Genomic DNA, 14,211 nt, shown 5'->3' on the forward strand with positions numbered 1-14,211 from the left:
TGTGGTTCTGCTCCCGCTATACAGTGCTAAAAGAAAGCAGGGGCTATGGTGACAGGATACAGCGCAAATTGCATCATCAGGTGCCCCTTGAACCACCCACTTCTACTCTGTTGTGGGCGGTAGAGGTTGGTGCAGGGGCTGGCGGGATAGGCCAGTATGACTAATGCTTTGGTGTGGAGGGTAACATCAGCAACACCTGCCATTACCATATTCAAGCCCATGGGCTTCTTACCTCATCGAGAGGGATCCCTCCGCGCACCCACCACAGCCATCCACATCACTCTCTGCGCAGGCATAGGCGGACTCCTGGATCTGCCAGAAGTCCAGGGTCTGCCTGTGATCACAGAGGAGGAGTGGTGCATATGCGATTAGTATGGATGCGATGTCCATGCGATGTGTGGCAGCATGTACCGTGGAGGCAAAATACCAGCCAATCAGCACCTAACTGTCATGTTATGTTCAAGCACAAAAGTAATTGAACATCTAGGGAACAGTGACCACAACATGGTTTCACTGGAAACCAACTTCAGTAAATTACATCATAAAGGATCAGCGAAAATACTAAACTTCAGAAAAGCTAACTGTATTATTCAGGGAAGCCTTAAAAGAAATTGTGTGGGAAACAGTTTTTGAGGGGAAAAATGCAGAGGAAATGTGGGATACTCTAAAAAATTGTGCTCGAATCATTAACTGTTAAATATACTCCTAAAGTAAATAAGGGTAAATTCAATAAAAAAAGCCAGCATGGTTGGACAAAAAAGTAAGGTCAGCAATCAACAATAAAACAAGAGCATTTATATTCTATCAAAATAACTTAAATGAGGAGGCGTTCACCAAATACAAAGAATCAAACAAAACTTGTAAAGGGGTAATCAAAGGGTAATTATGAAGAGAGCATAACCACTGAAAGCAAAACCAACCCCAAGAAGTTTTTCAAATACATAAATAGTAAGCGAATATTTAAGGAGAACATAGGCCCATTAACCGATATCAATGGAAAAAGTTTTACGGAGGATAAGGGAAAAGCAGAACTGTTAAATGAGTTCTTCTCATCAGTGTTTACTAAGGGAGAGCAGACAGTGGAACGCACAGGTATCACAAATGGGACGAACAAGCTGAATCGCAATATCGATTTCACGACTGAGGAAATAATATTGAGGCTCAGCAAAATCAAAACAAACAAATTACCAGGGCCATATGGGATTCATCCTAGGGTACTAATGGAATTAAGGGAGGAACTAGCGAGCCCTCTACATTACATCTTTGATAATTCACTATCATCAGGTAAGGTACCAAAAGACTGGAGAATAGCAGAGGTAGTGCCATTATTCAAAAAAGAAAAAAAGGAGGATCCCGCTAATTACAGACCTGTTAGTTTAACATCAATAGTGGGTAAACTATTTGAAGGATTTTTAAGGGGTGGTATCCAGGAATATTTAGATATTCATAGTTTACTCAGTATTAATACTTACAAATGGTGACAGAATATCTGATGTAAATGTGAGAGAAAACCTGGGATCCAGTGAACATCAAGCAGTATGGTTCAAAATAAAGACAGAGACCGACTCATCGCACACAAAAACAAAGGTGTTAGATTTTAGGAAGGCTGATTTTGTAGAGAGGGGAAACTCTGTAAGGGATTCCTTGGCAGAGTGGACGGAATGCAGGAGAAGTGGGGAAAATTAAAAAGTGCAATACTGAAAGCAACAGAACTTTGTGTCAAAAGAGTTAGGAAAAACACAAAGAAAAGGAAGCCATTGTGGTTTGCGAACGATGCAGCAAGTATTGTGAAAGCAAAAAAGTTGGCCATTAAGAAATTTAAGCAGACTCAGAATAATGAGGACAAAGAGGTGTATCTTGTTAGACAGAAGGAGGCTAAGAAGGTAATCAGATGTGCAAAAGCATAGGCTGAAGAGAAAATGACCCAGTCAGTGCATAAAGGGGGGAAAATTCTTGTTAGATATATAAGTGAAAGGAGAAAAACAAAAAGTGGAATAATAAGACTAAAGACAGAGAGAAGAAGTCTTCTTGAGGGGGACAATGTAATAACAGATCATATTAAAGGGGAAGGGGCCACAGTTAAGTTGCAAGTATAGTCAGAAAACCGAGGGAAAAACCAGTACATTTACAGAGGAGAAAGTCCTCACAGAACTCTCATAACTGAAAGTAGATAAATCAATGGCGCCAGAAGGGATACATCCAACGATACTAAAAGAGCTTAAAGGGAAGTTGGTAAAACCAATAACAGAATTATTCAACCAATCACTAGCTACTGGAGTAATCCCAGAGGACTGGAAAACAGTGAATGTAGTCCCACTGCACAAAAGTGGAAGAAAGGAAGAGGTAAGCAACTATCGACCAGTTTCGCGTCACAATAAATATGTTTAAAATAAGATTGGATAAACATTTATTGGTTAAAAACATCCACAGGTACAAATAAGTAACATAATCGGTCTTTAAAATATCAGAACATACTATACAACAAGGGATAAACTATTATAAACCTAGGTTGAACTTAATGGACGCAAGTCTTTATTCAGCCTCACCTACTATGTAACTATGTTACAGACGGTCAACAATGACAGTTAGGGGCTGATTGCTCTGTACTTTATTTCTATCCACGACAACAAACAAACATCCATTATGTCAGCTCTGAGGATACAGGGACTCATCTATTCAGGAATGTTTGCAGGAATCATTGTTCTGACAGATTAATTGGCAAATGTCTGGTGGAATTCAGAACTTGACAGCAGAGATGATGAAGGATTCCAGGCCGCTTATCACTACGTGAGCAGTTTAGTGTTTGTAGCAGTGATTAATGGGGACAGACTCAACGACAATGAATGAACTGAAATATATTTTTCCCTATGTTGGATATTGGCGTGGAGAAGGCAGAACAAGAAGCAGTAAATGGGCAGGAGAAGGGGGGTTTTGCAGCCCATATATAGTATAGGGCACATGCAGAATAATCGGTCATCAGCATAGGAAAGATATTATTAGGGGCGCCCTGAGGTTACCTAATTCTGACCCTACAGTATAGAGGCCATACAACCATGATGTGCAGCCTATGGTGATGGAGCAGGGCCAAACTGATAGAATGGTGTCACATTGCATTGGCCCATCCCCGTGGAACCCAGAGTTGTGGCATAATGATTCCAGCTTTGCCCATTTCACTAAGAAGTGGGCGGGATGTGGGATTACCACCTACTCTAATGGGTGCCCAGGGGACTCCTGGAAATTCAGACACCTCTGGCTCAAAAAGGGGCAGTGGCTGTGGAAGTGGGTGTGGCTTCATAAAATGCCTCAGTCATGAGCCACGCCCTCATTCCCCATCACTATGGTGCATGCCCAGTGCTCGGTGAGCTGCTGGCATGCCCTAAATCCCTCTGTCTCTCTGAATAGAGCAGCGATGGACAGTCCCCCCCCTCCCCCCCACATACACAAGTGGGACATTGTAGCCCATGGGTGGGACAGTAGGAAAAAACAGGACTGTCCAACTAATATCAGATCTGTTGGGATGTATGCTATCAAAGGGATAATAGCCACCAGAAGGGGGCACGCGCACGAGATGCTCACGTGTCCCGTCCCGCCGCGGCCCTCCACCGGCTCCTCGCTGCTTCCCCTAGCTTCCCGCACCGCCCACTCACCCTGTCCATCTCGCTGAAGCAGAGATGGGCAGGGAATCCACTCCCCACCGTCGTGCTGATGGGGATGAGCGAGCGTGTGAGACGCTTGTGCATCCACATCAGATCAGTGCCGTCTTTCCCATTGGGCATAATGAGCAGTTGCCCAGGGGCCTAAGTGTTCTAGGGGCCCACCCCAATTGGAAAGACAGCACTGGAGGCAGTGGCTGGGAGGACATGGCTGGTGGCTGGTAGAAAGTGAAAGTGGCTGCAGACAGATGACACTGAGGCGGCTGCTGGGTGGCTCCTGGTCCCGGTCACTCCCCCCAGAGGCTGCTTTCTCCTTCCTCCTCGTGCTGGTGGGGAGATGCGGTCTGGGGTGCAGCGCAGGACTCACACAGGTTGGTGTGGCAGAGATGCGGCAGCACTGGCAATGCCCCGTGCCACAGGCTGCAGGTATGAGCTGGGAAGCGGGTGAGGACACTCCGGGCTGTAGATACCCTATACACCTGGCCAGCAGTGTGCAAACATATCTCCCCTGGTAGCTGCGGCGGCGGGTGGCGGGGATCCGGGCAGCAGCTGGGAGCTTGTAGTAGTCCGCAGTGTCCGGGAAGCGCTGAGTGAGCAGATACTGCGGAGAGCGGCGGAAAAATGAGAAAATTCAAAAGATAGGCCGGCTGCTGATTGGCTGAGAATGCACTCTCTCAGCCAATCAGCGACTGCCCTATTTTTTGAATTTTCAAATTCTGCCGCCGCTGTCCACCATATGCGATGCTCACTCAGCGCTTACCGGACACTGCGGACTGCCTGCTTCGCTGCTGCTCGCGCTGCCTGGACCCCCCGCTGCCCAGGTACCACCTGCCTCCACCTGTATCTGTCCCAGACTGTTAAGACAGCCCTTCATCAGATGGAGCTCAGGGGATTTGGCGATAGTTCAGGCTGGCTGACAGGTACTCCATTCATATTGTTTCTGTGCAGGGTAAATACTGGCTGCTTTTGCATGTAACCCACAGCTTTATTCTTACACTGCAATAAACATGGTTTTGCCCATTTGTGTGCTTTTTTTGCTTTACTAACAAATCTGAACCAGGCCAAATGTAACAATAACTATCCTCTGGTTGGTTTCTATTTGCAACTTCTCCACCAATCCTCTTTAGAAGATAATGATCGATCACCCCCTGTATCTCCCGCACGTAACACACCCCTATATCTAGCAGACGTCTCGCTGTGTTAATCAATAGCAGAATGAATCCTAACAATGACGTTTTCTGTTCATTATAAGATTGCCCCTTATTATTACCACATCCTGCAGACTGGAATATATATTCCTCTCGTATGAACAGAACATCCTCCGATTTCAATCATGGGAAGCCTGTATTATACATGTTGTGACACTGACTCCGCACCTCCGATTTCATACCTGATGAGCAGACCAGCATTCCCGATGAGATCCCCAGGAAATTACGCATTAGAACTTAATGTTAATTATTTAATCAAGGCCTCAAAACCTGACAGATTGTTTTGCGGTCTTATCTCAAGTTCTGCCGATTGCTTTTCAGAGAACAATTCGGTATGAATCACCGTTATACAAAGGAACAGTACAGGGAGACAAAACTTGGCATTACATTGAACAAAAATAACACAAATAGAGTACAGGTAAAGAGCGCCACAGTTCAGTACACATTACAGCTTAAAGCAGGGTTGCCTACTTTTGAAAAATCATTTCAGGGAGAAGGGTAAAAGCCAGGGGGCGGGCCTTGCATCACCAGAGGGCGGACCTTGCATTGACAGGGGGCGGGCCTTGTGTCACAAGGGGACCAGGTAAGTATGAAAAAATTATATGAAAAACTCCTTTATCCAAAATGCTTGTAGCCCCACGTCAAAACTCTGTTGCCCTTAGGACATTGGTTCCCAAATTTTGTGCCCAGGCTCCTTGGGGTGGCTTGAGGCACTTACAGGCATACCTGTCTACTCTACCGGGGAGGCTCCTGAAAAATCAGATCCCCCTCCTGACAAACATGACATAATATGTAATTTGCATACTTTACCATAGGCACAGAGCAACCCACAGGTGGCAACCCACCTGGACAATGCATGGGACACTACTGCAGGTCGCATATCATATGCATACAGTAGCTCTGCTGTGCGTCACGTACCTGCCAGCCAGCAGGGAGCAGCCACCGCCCAGCAGCCCGCACCAGGCAGAAAGCAGCCTCCAGCCCAGCCCCGCAGCCATTGTACCCCAAGCCAGAGTCACTGGGCAGCACTAACGGTGACAGACAGCTGAGGATCTCGCCCTCTGCACGGGCAGGGGAATGGCACTCACCGCCTTCAGTCCGCTTCATTCTGCCTCCGCCGCGTTGCACCGGTGCCGTCATCTGCCTCTGTGATCATGTCCACTGCCTAGTGAGTACACAGACATGGAGGCTGCGGGAGAAAGGGGTCCTCTTCCGGGAGTCCGTGAGATGTCCCAGGATTCCAGGAGTCTCACGGACATTCTGGGAGAGTCAGCAACCCTGATATAAGTAGTGAGGACTCGATCAACATACAACTAGAGGCTTTTGGCCAATGATGGAGATGAGTATGTGGACAAAGATGGTTAACGAGTGTTTGAGTATGGGAGAGCTGTGAGTGACATGTGAAGAGAAGAGGGCTTTGACAACAGGAGGGAAGAGGGCCCTGCTCGGAGGAGCTTACAATATAGAGCTTATAATCTTTTATGAATATCCCATGCTTGGCTACTGTACTGTATCTACTTGTGGTACCATTCTGATTTGTTGTGTTGTTTCAGATGGGGTTATTCAGCCGGTGTCTGGTTTATATTTAACATCAAAATCCTTTAAATCCTCTCTTGCTGTTACTGTGACATCTATATGGATCCTTCCTCCCTGGATTTCTGATCATTCATGTACATAACGACACCACAATGACACAACAGAATAATAGATGTTTTTAAGTATATAGCAGTACATCTTATCTCATATCTCCATGTTTTCCGGACCTCTGGGTTAATCCTGGGCAACAAATGCTGCATCTGTTATACCAGCTGCCTGTCTCTATTGTAAGTTATCTCAGTGTCAGCGGTCATGTTTGTTAGATACAGAGTGATCTTCTGATGTCTGATTGATATATACAGTATATTCTTTCTGTACTATATCTATATATATAAAAATCGATGTGTGTATGTTCCCTATGGACTCCAAAACGGCCTGACCGATTTTGATAAAATTTTCAGGCAATCTTCAGATTAGCCCGGCGGGTGATCCTGTGAAGTTTGGTAGCGATCGGATCAACAGAATTCTTTTTTTCCCTGCTGAACTTCTGTCAAATGCTACTGAATATTTAAGCCGTTGTCAACAACGTTTTCCCAAATCTAACAACCAACTGCAAAAGCCGGATTGGATGTGCTAACGTGCAGTTTTGGCACCAAATAATGATGATGTCAACAAGCTCAATGAGCACATTCAATTGAAACTGCCCGGCAAAACAGTCAAATACAAATCAATCGGCACAGTAACGGACGAAGAACAAGCCGTCAATTATCTGATTGAATTTTTGAATTCATTGGAACCACCCGGATTGCCACCGAATGTATCAACATTGAAGGTTGGATCACCGGTGATGCTTATTTGCAACTTAAACGCTTCAATGTTGTGCAACGGAACCAGATTGACCATCGGCACTGTACCTATAGATATCTGCTAAAACTTCATCACATGACCTCCCCCATCCATCCACCAGAAGTCATCTGGCTATAGATAATTAGTGCTTCCCGTGCGATACCGGGGCGGGGCGCTAGTAGTGAATATTTACTTATCCCAGCGCTGTGAATGTATCCTACTGATCATAGCTGTAAAAACAAAGAGCAATTTTGCATTACCCTAAATAAGGCCAAAAAAAACCACCCTTATATCCAAAGAAATAAATGATTCTCCAAATGTATAGAAATAGAGACCTCACAAATGTATACAAATAGGGACCTCACAAATGTATACAAATAGGGACCTCACAAATGTATACAAAGTGGGAGCGATGTGTTTGGTGCACATGGGCACCTGGGTCCAATGGGACCAACACTGCGCAACCTGTACCCATTTTTTTTAATACAGGGTTAGCGAAAATAAGTAACCCACTTCAGAGGGCTCTGGAGTGCGTTCTACTGCTCCGAATGAGACAATATTTATACAGATAATTCCAATGATGTGCTAGTCATTTATTAAATAAAAAGAAATATTGTGCAAGCATGTTAAATAGTTCTGTGGTTATTGGACATAACAATGTGTAAGCCTACGGAACATTTATTTGTTTGCCTTTCGGCAAAATTCTGAAATAAAAATTTTATTTAAAAAATGACTCGCGCATCATCTGAATTATCTGTAGTTAAAATTGTGTCTCATTTGGAGCAGTAAAATGCACTCCAGAGCTCTCTGAAGTAGGGATGGCCATCGATCATCAATGATTTTAAATCATCGATGGCTTATGGCCAATGTAGAATAATTTTGCCATTATTGGGGGAGTACCAGAGGGTTTCCCTCTTTCGATGTCAAGCATAGCTCCGCCCCTGAGGGCTGGAACACAAAGCATAGCTCCACCCCTGAGACCCATGAAGCCCCATCCCCATTTTTTGATTGACCATCGATAGGTAAAAACATTGATGGTCATCTATAGCACAGTATGCAACTATCGATGGCCAGTTGCGCTAAAATCATCCCTACTCTGAAGTGGTTAATTTATTTTTCACTAACCCTGTACTTACATCTCTGGAGTCCCACAGCAGTGACAGTGATAGTGGTCACTAGGTGGTGAGTAGGTCTCTGAGAAAATGGCAGGACGGCCATTTTCCTTGCATTCTGAACATGCATAGTAAGGAAAATCACCACACGCCATTTTATCGAAGCCCTGCGTACCACCTAGTGATCACAACCTCTGACTGTCGCTGTCTGGATCATCACCTTCTTCCTGTTCGAATGGATTGTACAGTAATTGGAGGGAGCAGGAGTCACATGGGTGCAGCATTCCAATTGAGGTTTGGGCTCCTGTGACTCGTGATGCAGTAGTGGTGCGCTGCAATATTGAGGGGTTTATGCCACGACATGCACAAAGGGCATCCTACAATGATGTTTTCACTCTGACAATGCTACAAAGGCCTTTAAAAAAGGCGTGGGCCAAAGTTGGTATTGGCCTTGATGCTTCTTAAGTCCTTCTACACCTGGTTGATGGGTTTTTATGCTTTTCTTGCTATTTGAGGTGATTTGCTACTTGTACCTGAGTCTCTCCATGTATCAGGGCGGTTGGGGATACTCATGTTGGCCTGACGTTGAAGAACTTTGTTGTAAGAAGGATGGAGTGTTGACCATGTTGTTGGGTTGCAAAGATCAGAAGGTGTGACCCAGCCTCCTGTTTGGTTTGCACATGGCGCAATGTTGTAAAGAGTTACCAGGTTTCCAAATGTTGCCAGCAGGGACCGTGTTGCCATTACTGACACTTCTGCTTGCTCTAATATACAAGGTTTTTAATTTTTCTATGTCAATGTCTGACATGGATCCCCAATTAGTGTAGTGAGTACCTCACATAGCATTGCTTCGGGCATGGTGACACCCCCCCATTCCCACTACTGCTGCGCTCAGCACACCTTACTATACCCAAAAGTCCGCATGGATGTTAAAATATAGAAAAGTCCAATTTAAAAAAAAGAAATATCAAAAACTCATGTCGACCTTTTAAAAGTGTGGCCCTTTTTGTTTTGTCAATGTCGACCTTTGGCGTGTTGACATTTTGTCAATGTTGACTTTTTGCATGTAGACCTTTTGGTTTCAAAACCAGCACCAGGCTCAAGGTCCGGCGCTGGTTCCCAAAATACGGGGGACAAAATGACTAGGGGTCCCCCGTATTTTAAGAACCAGCACCGGACACAACCAGCCAGCAGGGTAATGCCACAGCCGGGGGAAACTTATTATATAAGCTCCCGCGGCCAAAGCATTAACCCCCTGGCTGGTCAGCATGGGCAGGGGTCCTGGGGAAGTGGGGACCCCCCCAATGAAGGGGTCCCCCCCCCTCCAGGACTTACCAGCCCATGCTGATAGTCCGGGGCTGTCTCCGATGCCCCTGGCCGGTGGGCATCGGGCTGATGACTTGTGTAAAAAAAAGAATTAAAACTATTGTTTTACACTGGTGAACTATGAGTCCCAGCAAGCCTACCCCGCATGCTGGGACTTGGGGAACCACAAGTCCCAGCATGCGGGGCATTAAAGGGCCCGCTGGCACTTGTAGTTCTGCAGTGAAAAAAATAGTGCACAAAATCACACTGACACCCTGTAAAATAAAACTTTAATACACACAAAACACACACACACTGATACTTACCTACCTTGAGCCCGTAGGTCGGTCCCTGGATCCTGGGTCCGTCCTCCGGGGCTCCAGGGCAGAAGAGTCCGGTTCCGGGGCCTTGGTCCTGGTTCCGGGGCTGGTCCTGGGGTTCCGGGGCTCCTGGGCTGCAGAATCCGGGGTCCGGGATCCGTGGTACTCCCCAGGGGTACCTAAGGAGGCAAATCCAACTCACCTGCTCCCCGGCGGCGACCTCCGGTGACAGCGCTGCTCCACACTGGTACCCGGCTTGCAGGACTTTGACCGGCGCTGAGATGTTTCCTCCTCGCCGTCTCTGCACAGAATGATTTCTTGGCCAATCAGGAGCCGAGAAAGTCGGCTCCTGATTGGCCAGAAATCATTCTAACTAGAGACGCCGAGGAAGTAACATCTCTGCTCTAGATGCGCTGAGATGTTACTTCCTCGGCGTCTGTATTCAGAATGATTTCTGGCCAATCAGGAGCCGACTTTCTCGGCTCCTGATTGGCCAAGAAATCATTCTGTGCAGAGACGGCGAGGAGGAAACATCTCAGCGCCGGTCAAAGTCCTGCAAGCCGGGTACCAGTGTGGAGCAGCGCTGTCACCGGAGGTCGCCGCCGGGGAGCAGGTGAGTTAGATTTGCCTCCTTAGGTACCCCTGGGGAGTACCACGGATCCCGGACCCCGGATTCTGCAGCCCAGGAGCCCCGGAACCCCAGGACCAGCCCCGGAACCAGGACCAAGGCCCCGGAACCGGACTCTTCTGCCCTGGAGCCCCGGAGGACGGACCCAGGATCCAGGGACCGACCTACGGGCTCAAGGTAGGTAAGTATCAGTGTGTGTGTGTTTTGTGTGTATTAAAGTTTTATTTTACAGGGTGTCAGTGTGATTTTGTGCACTATTTTTTTCACTGCAGAACTACAAGTGCCAGCGGGCCCTTTAATGCCCCGCATGCTGGGACTTGTGGTTCCCCAAGTCCCAGCATGCGGGGTAGGCTTGCTGGGACTCATAGTTCGCCAGTGTAAAACAATAGTTTTAATTCTTTTTTTTACACAAGTCATCAGCCCGATGCCCACCGGCCAGGGGCATCGGGGACAGCCCCGGACTATCAGCATGGGCTGGTAAGTCCTGGAGGGGGGGGACCCCTTCATTGGGGGGGGGTCCCCACTTCCCCAGGACCCCTGCCCATGCTGACCAGCCAGGGGGTTAATGCTTTGGCCGCGGGAGCTTATATAATAAGTTTCCCCCGGCTGTGGCATTACCCTGCTGGCTGTTTGTGTCCGGTGCTGGTTCTTAAAATACGGGGGACCCCTAGTCATTTTGTCCCCCGTATTTTGGGAACCAGCGCCGGACCTTGAGCCTGGTGCTGGTTTTATAAAATCCAGGGAACCCCAACTTGATTGTTCCTTTGATTTTATGATACCAGAACCGGCTTTTTGATCCCGGGGCTGGTAATGCTTAGGAGGGGGACCGCACGCCAGTTTTTTATTTAAACTTCTTTTTTAACTATTTTTTTACAGCAGAAGCATGCACAGATCTCAATGATCTGTGCATGTTTCTGCCTAACTCGCCAGTCAGAAGCTGGTCTATTTTTTTTGCGATTTTTTTGAAGCTCCCATATGCGACTTTAGAACTCGCATCCTATTACATATGCGAGTTCTATAGTTTACTATGGGAAAACATCTGGATGCGATTTTCAGTGTGCCTGAAAATCGCATCTTTAAAATGTGCGATTTCGCGGTAAAAAATGCGATTTTTACCGCGACTCGCATCCTATTACATGTGCGATTTTTAGAAAAAATGCGATTTTGGTCAATTTTGACAAAAAATCGCAAAAGTCTAAAAATCGCACCCTATTACATATCGGCCATAGTGTTTGTCATGTGACCAATCAGTACATAGTTATCTTTGATAAAGCCATTTGACACGGCGAAACGCGTCAGTGGCTCACTGCCCTCACCAACAAGATTGGACTCATCCGAACCAGCCTCAGATGATATCAAATTCCAAGTGTCCATCTTCTTTGGAACGGACTATTCCGCCACGCTGCTTTGCCACTGCTGTTCAGTTCTGCTCCTCCATGGTGGACAACAACTCTGCTACCATCTGTCCAGGTACCAATTACTAGGAGGCCTATGGAAAAGCTGAACAAATTCTATACATTGACTTTGCAAAAACTCCGAGGCATACTAGGAATGGAATGTCCCATCCGATAGTTTGCCGTTTGTGTGGGGCAATTATTTTATAATATAGCATATGCAATACCAGTTGTTTTATTGCACTTTTATTACTAATATTTTGTTTTTGGTCACACTTGTATACTTGTGTATTAAAACTTTACTGTGAATTGACTTTTTAACTGTTTATAAATTTTCCCAGCGCTGCTATCCCCCCCACTTTACTGAAACTCACGCATTATCGAATACCTAGTGACGAGCTTATTACATCCCAACCCTGACATTCATAGGACAGAATTTGCAGCTGGCTGCAGATTGATGTGATTTTCACAAACCATTCAAAGACTTGCATGGGGTCTAGGTGGCAGCTATCTGATCACAGGGCTCTGCAAAATCTCTCCGCAGCTATCACCTCTGAATAACCCCTATCATCCGCATCCCCCTGAGTAGGAAGCTCGTTGCTGCAACATTGGCCACCGAAGGGGGTGATTCTGGTTTGGTAAGCTGTGAAGCTTGGAGTTTACCGAGCACCACCTGCCGCCCAGCCAAATAGCTGCCCCCCACCATCGCCGTTTCTCCTAGTTACCGTGCAAAGGGATGTGTAATGAAGACACATCCCCTCGCATGCCTCTGATGAAGGAGAAATAATACGATGGTCGCGAACATCGAATGATTTCACCTGCAAACAGCAAAACGCGCAAACTGACTTATTTGTGGGCAGCTGGCCGACGATGAGGCGGGGCGGCGGTCATCCAGCCTCTTCAAGGGGACGCCCATAAAATGCTGGGTGTTCCGATGGGCGAACCCCGTCTCCGCCGTCATCCTGCTCCGATGTATGCGCATGGCTTGGCGACTATGCAAGTCGTCAACACCATTCACAAAGGAGGCCTGCTAGGCACCGGAGCACCCCAGGTGGGGGGAAGCGCCCGGTGCACTCATCTGTGTTGCTCCACATGGGGGGGGGTTTAGTGCCTTGCGATGTGGCGTTGGCAGCCACGACACTCCCCGGGGGGGGGAGGGGCTTGCCAAGTGAAGCGATGCGGTGCGTGGAGCTCCGGGGGGTTTGCCGAGTGACGCTCCCTGGGGGGGGGGGGTGTACGTGTGTGTGTGATGCAGCAGCCCCAAGTCGATCAAGGGGGTGGGGGGTGGGGGGGGTTGTGGCCGCAACCAGCACCGCTCACCTCCATCCGGGGGGGGGGGTAGCTCCAAACTGCTGCCTAGTGGTGGCGCCGGCCCTGTGCACATGCGCATAACAGAACTTGCTCATCGCCCTGCTCCGATCAGATCAGAACGAGGGTCTAAATTCACCGCTGCAGCTGCACCGAGGGGTCAATCTCTGAATCCAACCTCTGAGTTACAAACATAAACAGTCTTATATCTACACAGTGATAAAGTATGTCACAATGTGGGGATAAATACATTCATACAATAATATTGGGTGGCAGCAAAGTTGAAATATTGGTATGTGACTGTTCCAGGCCAGAAAACACATTGACCCTGTAGGGAAAGCTTGCACTATGATTGGTTAGCAAATTGCCCATATAACTCTGCTTATATATATAAAAAATGATTTCCGGAATGTTCCTCCGCACTGATACAGAATCCCATTGGGAGAAAACTCCACCCGCAGCCGTTGTCCTCGGATTATTAGTTATTATGGAATACTCCGCAAGCCATCAATATCCTCTGTCCCCAGTCCCCCCAGAGCCTCCCTCGGCTTCCCGTCTACCGGAGTCCACATCGGAAAACAACACGCTCTTCTTAATTTTCAACACGTTTAAAATAAATACAGCCTGGGTATCGGGTGCGAGAACTTGCGTCCAACGTTTCCTTTTCCAATAACAGATCATGTTTTTTGAGTCTTTATCTTGTTTTTCACGTTGACTTTCTGGGCGCCCGTCCGCATTACTATGAAATATAAGACCTTGTGCAATTTCCAATAAAAAAACACCCCCCCCCCTTTATTTCCGCAGCCAGAGCCAAGCATTACAATACCCCAAACAACATGTTTGTGCCCCGGGATATGACATGTATACAGCTGGCAGATTGTTCTTTAATTTGTAATGGATA

General features: G+C 47.0%; 1 long non-coding RNA gene across 1 annotated transcript in view; it reads left to right on the forward strand.

The window, feature by feature from the left end:
* Positions 1–13,865, forward strand: part of LOC146007310 (uncharacterized) — a 32,501-nt gene extending 18,636 nt beyond the window's left edge. The window contains exon 3 of the long non-coding RNA XR_014444326.1: positions 13,742–13,865. This is a non-coding gene — a long non-coding RNA (uncharacterized LOC146007310). The remainder of the gene's footprint in view (positions 1–13,741) is intronic.
* The last annotated feature ends 346 nt before the right edge of the window (positions 13,866–14,211 follow it).

Source organism: Crinia signifera, chromosome 6 (assembly GCF_055691185.1).
Source record: "Crinia signifera chromosome 6, ASM5569118v1, whole genome shotgun sequence".
NCBI classification, from domain to species: Eukaryota; Metazoa; Chordata; class Amphibia; order Anura; family Myobatrachidae; genus Crinia; species Crinia signifera.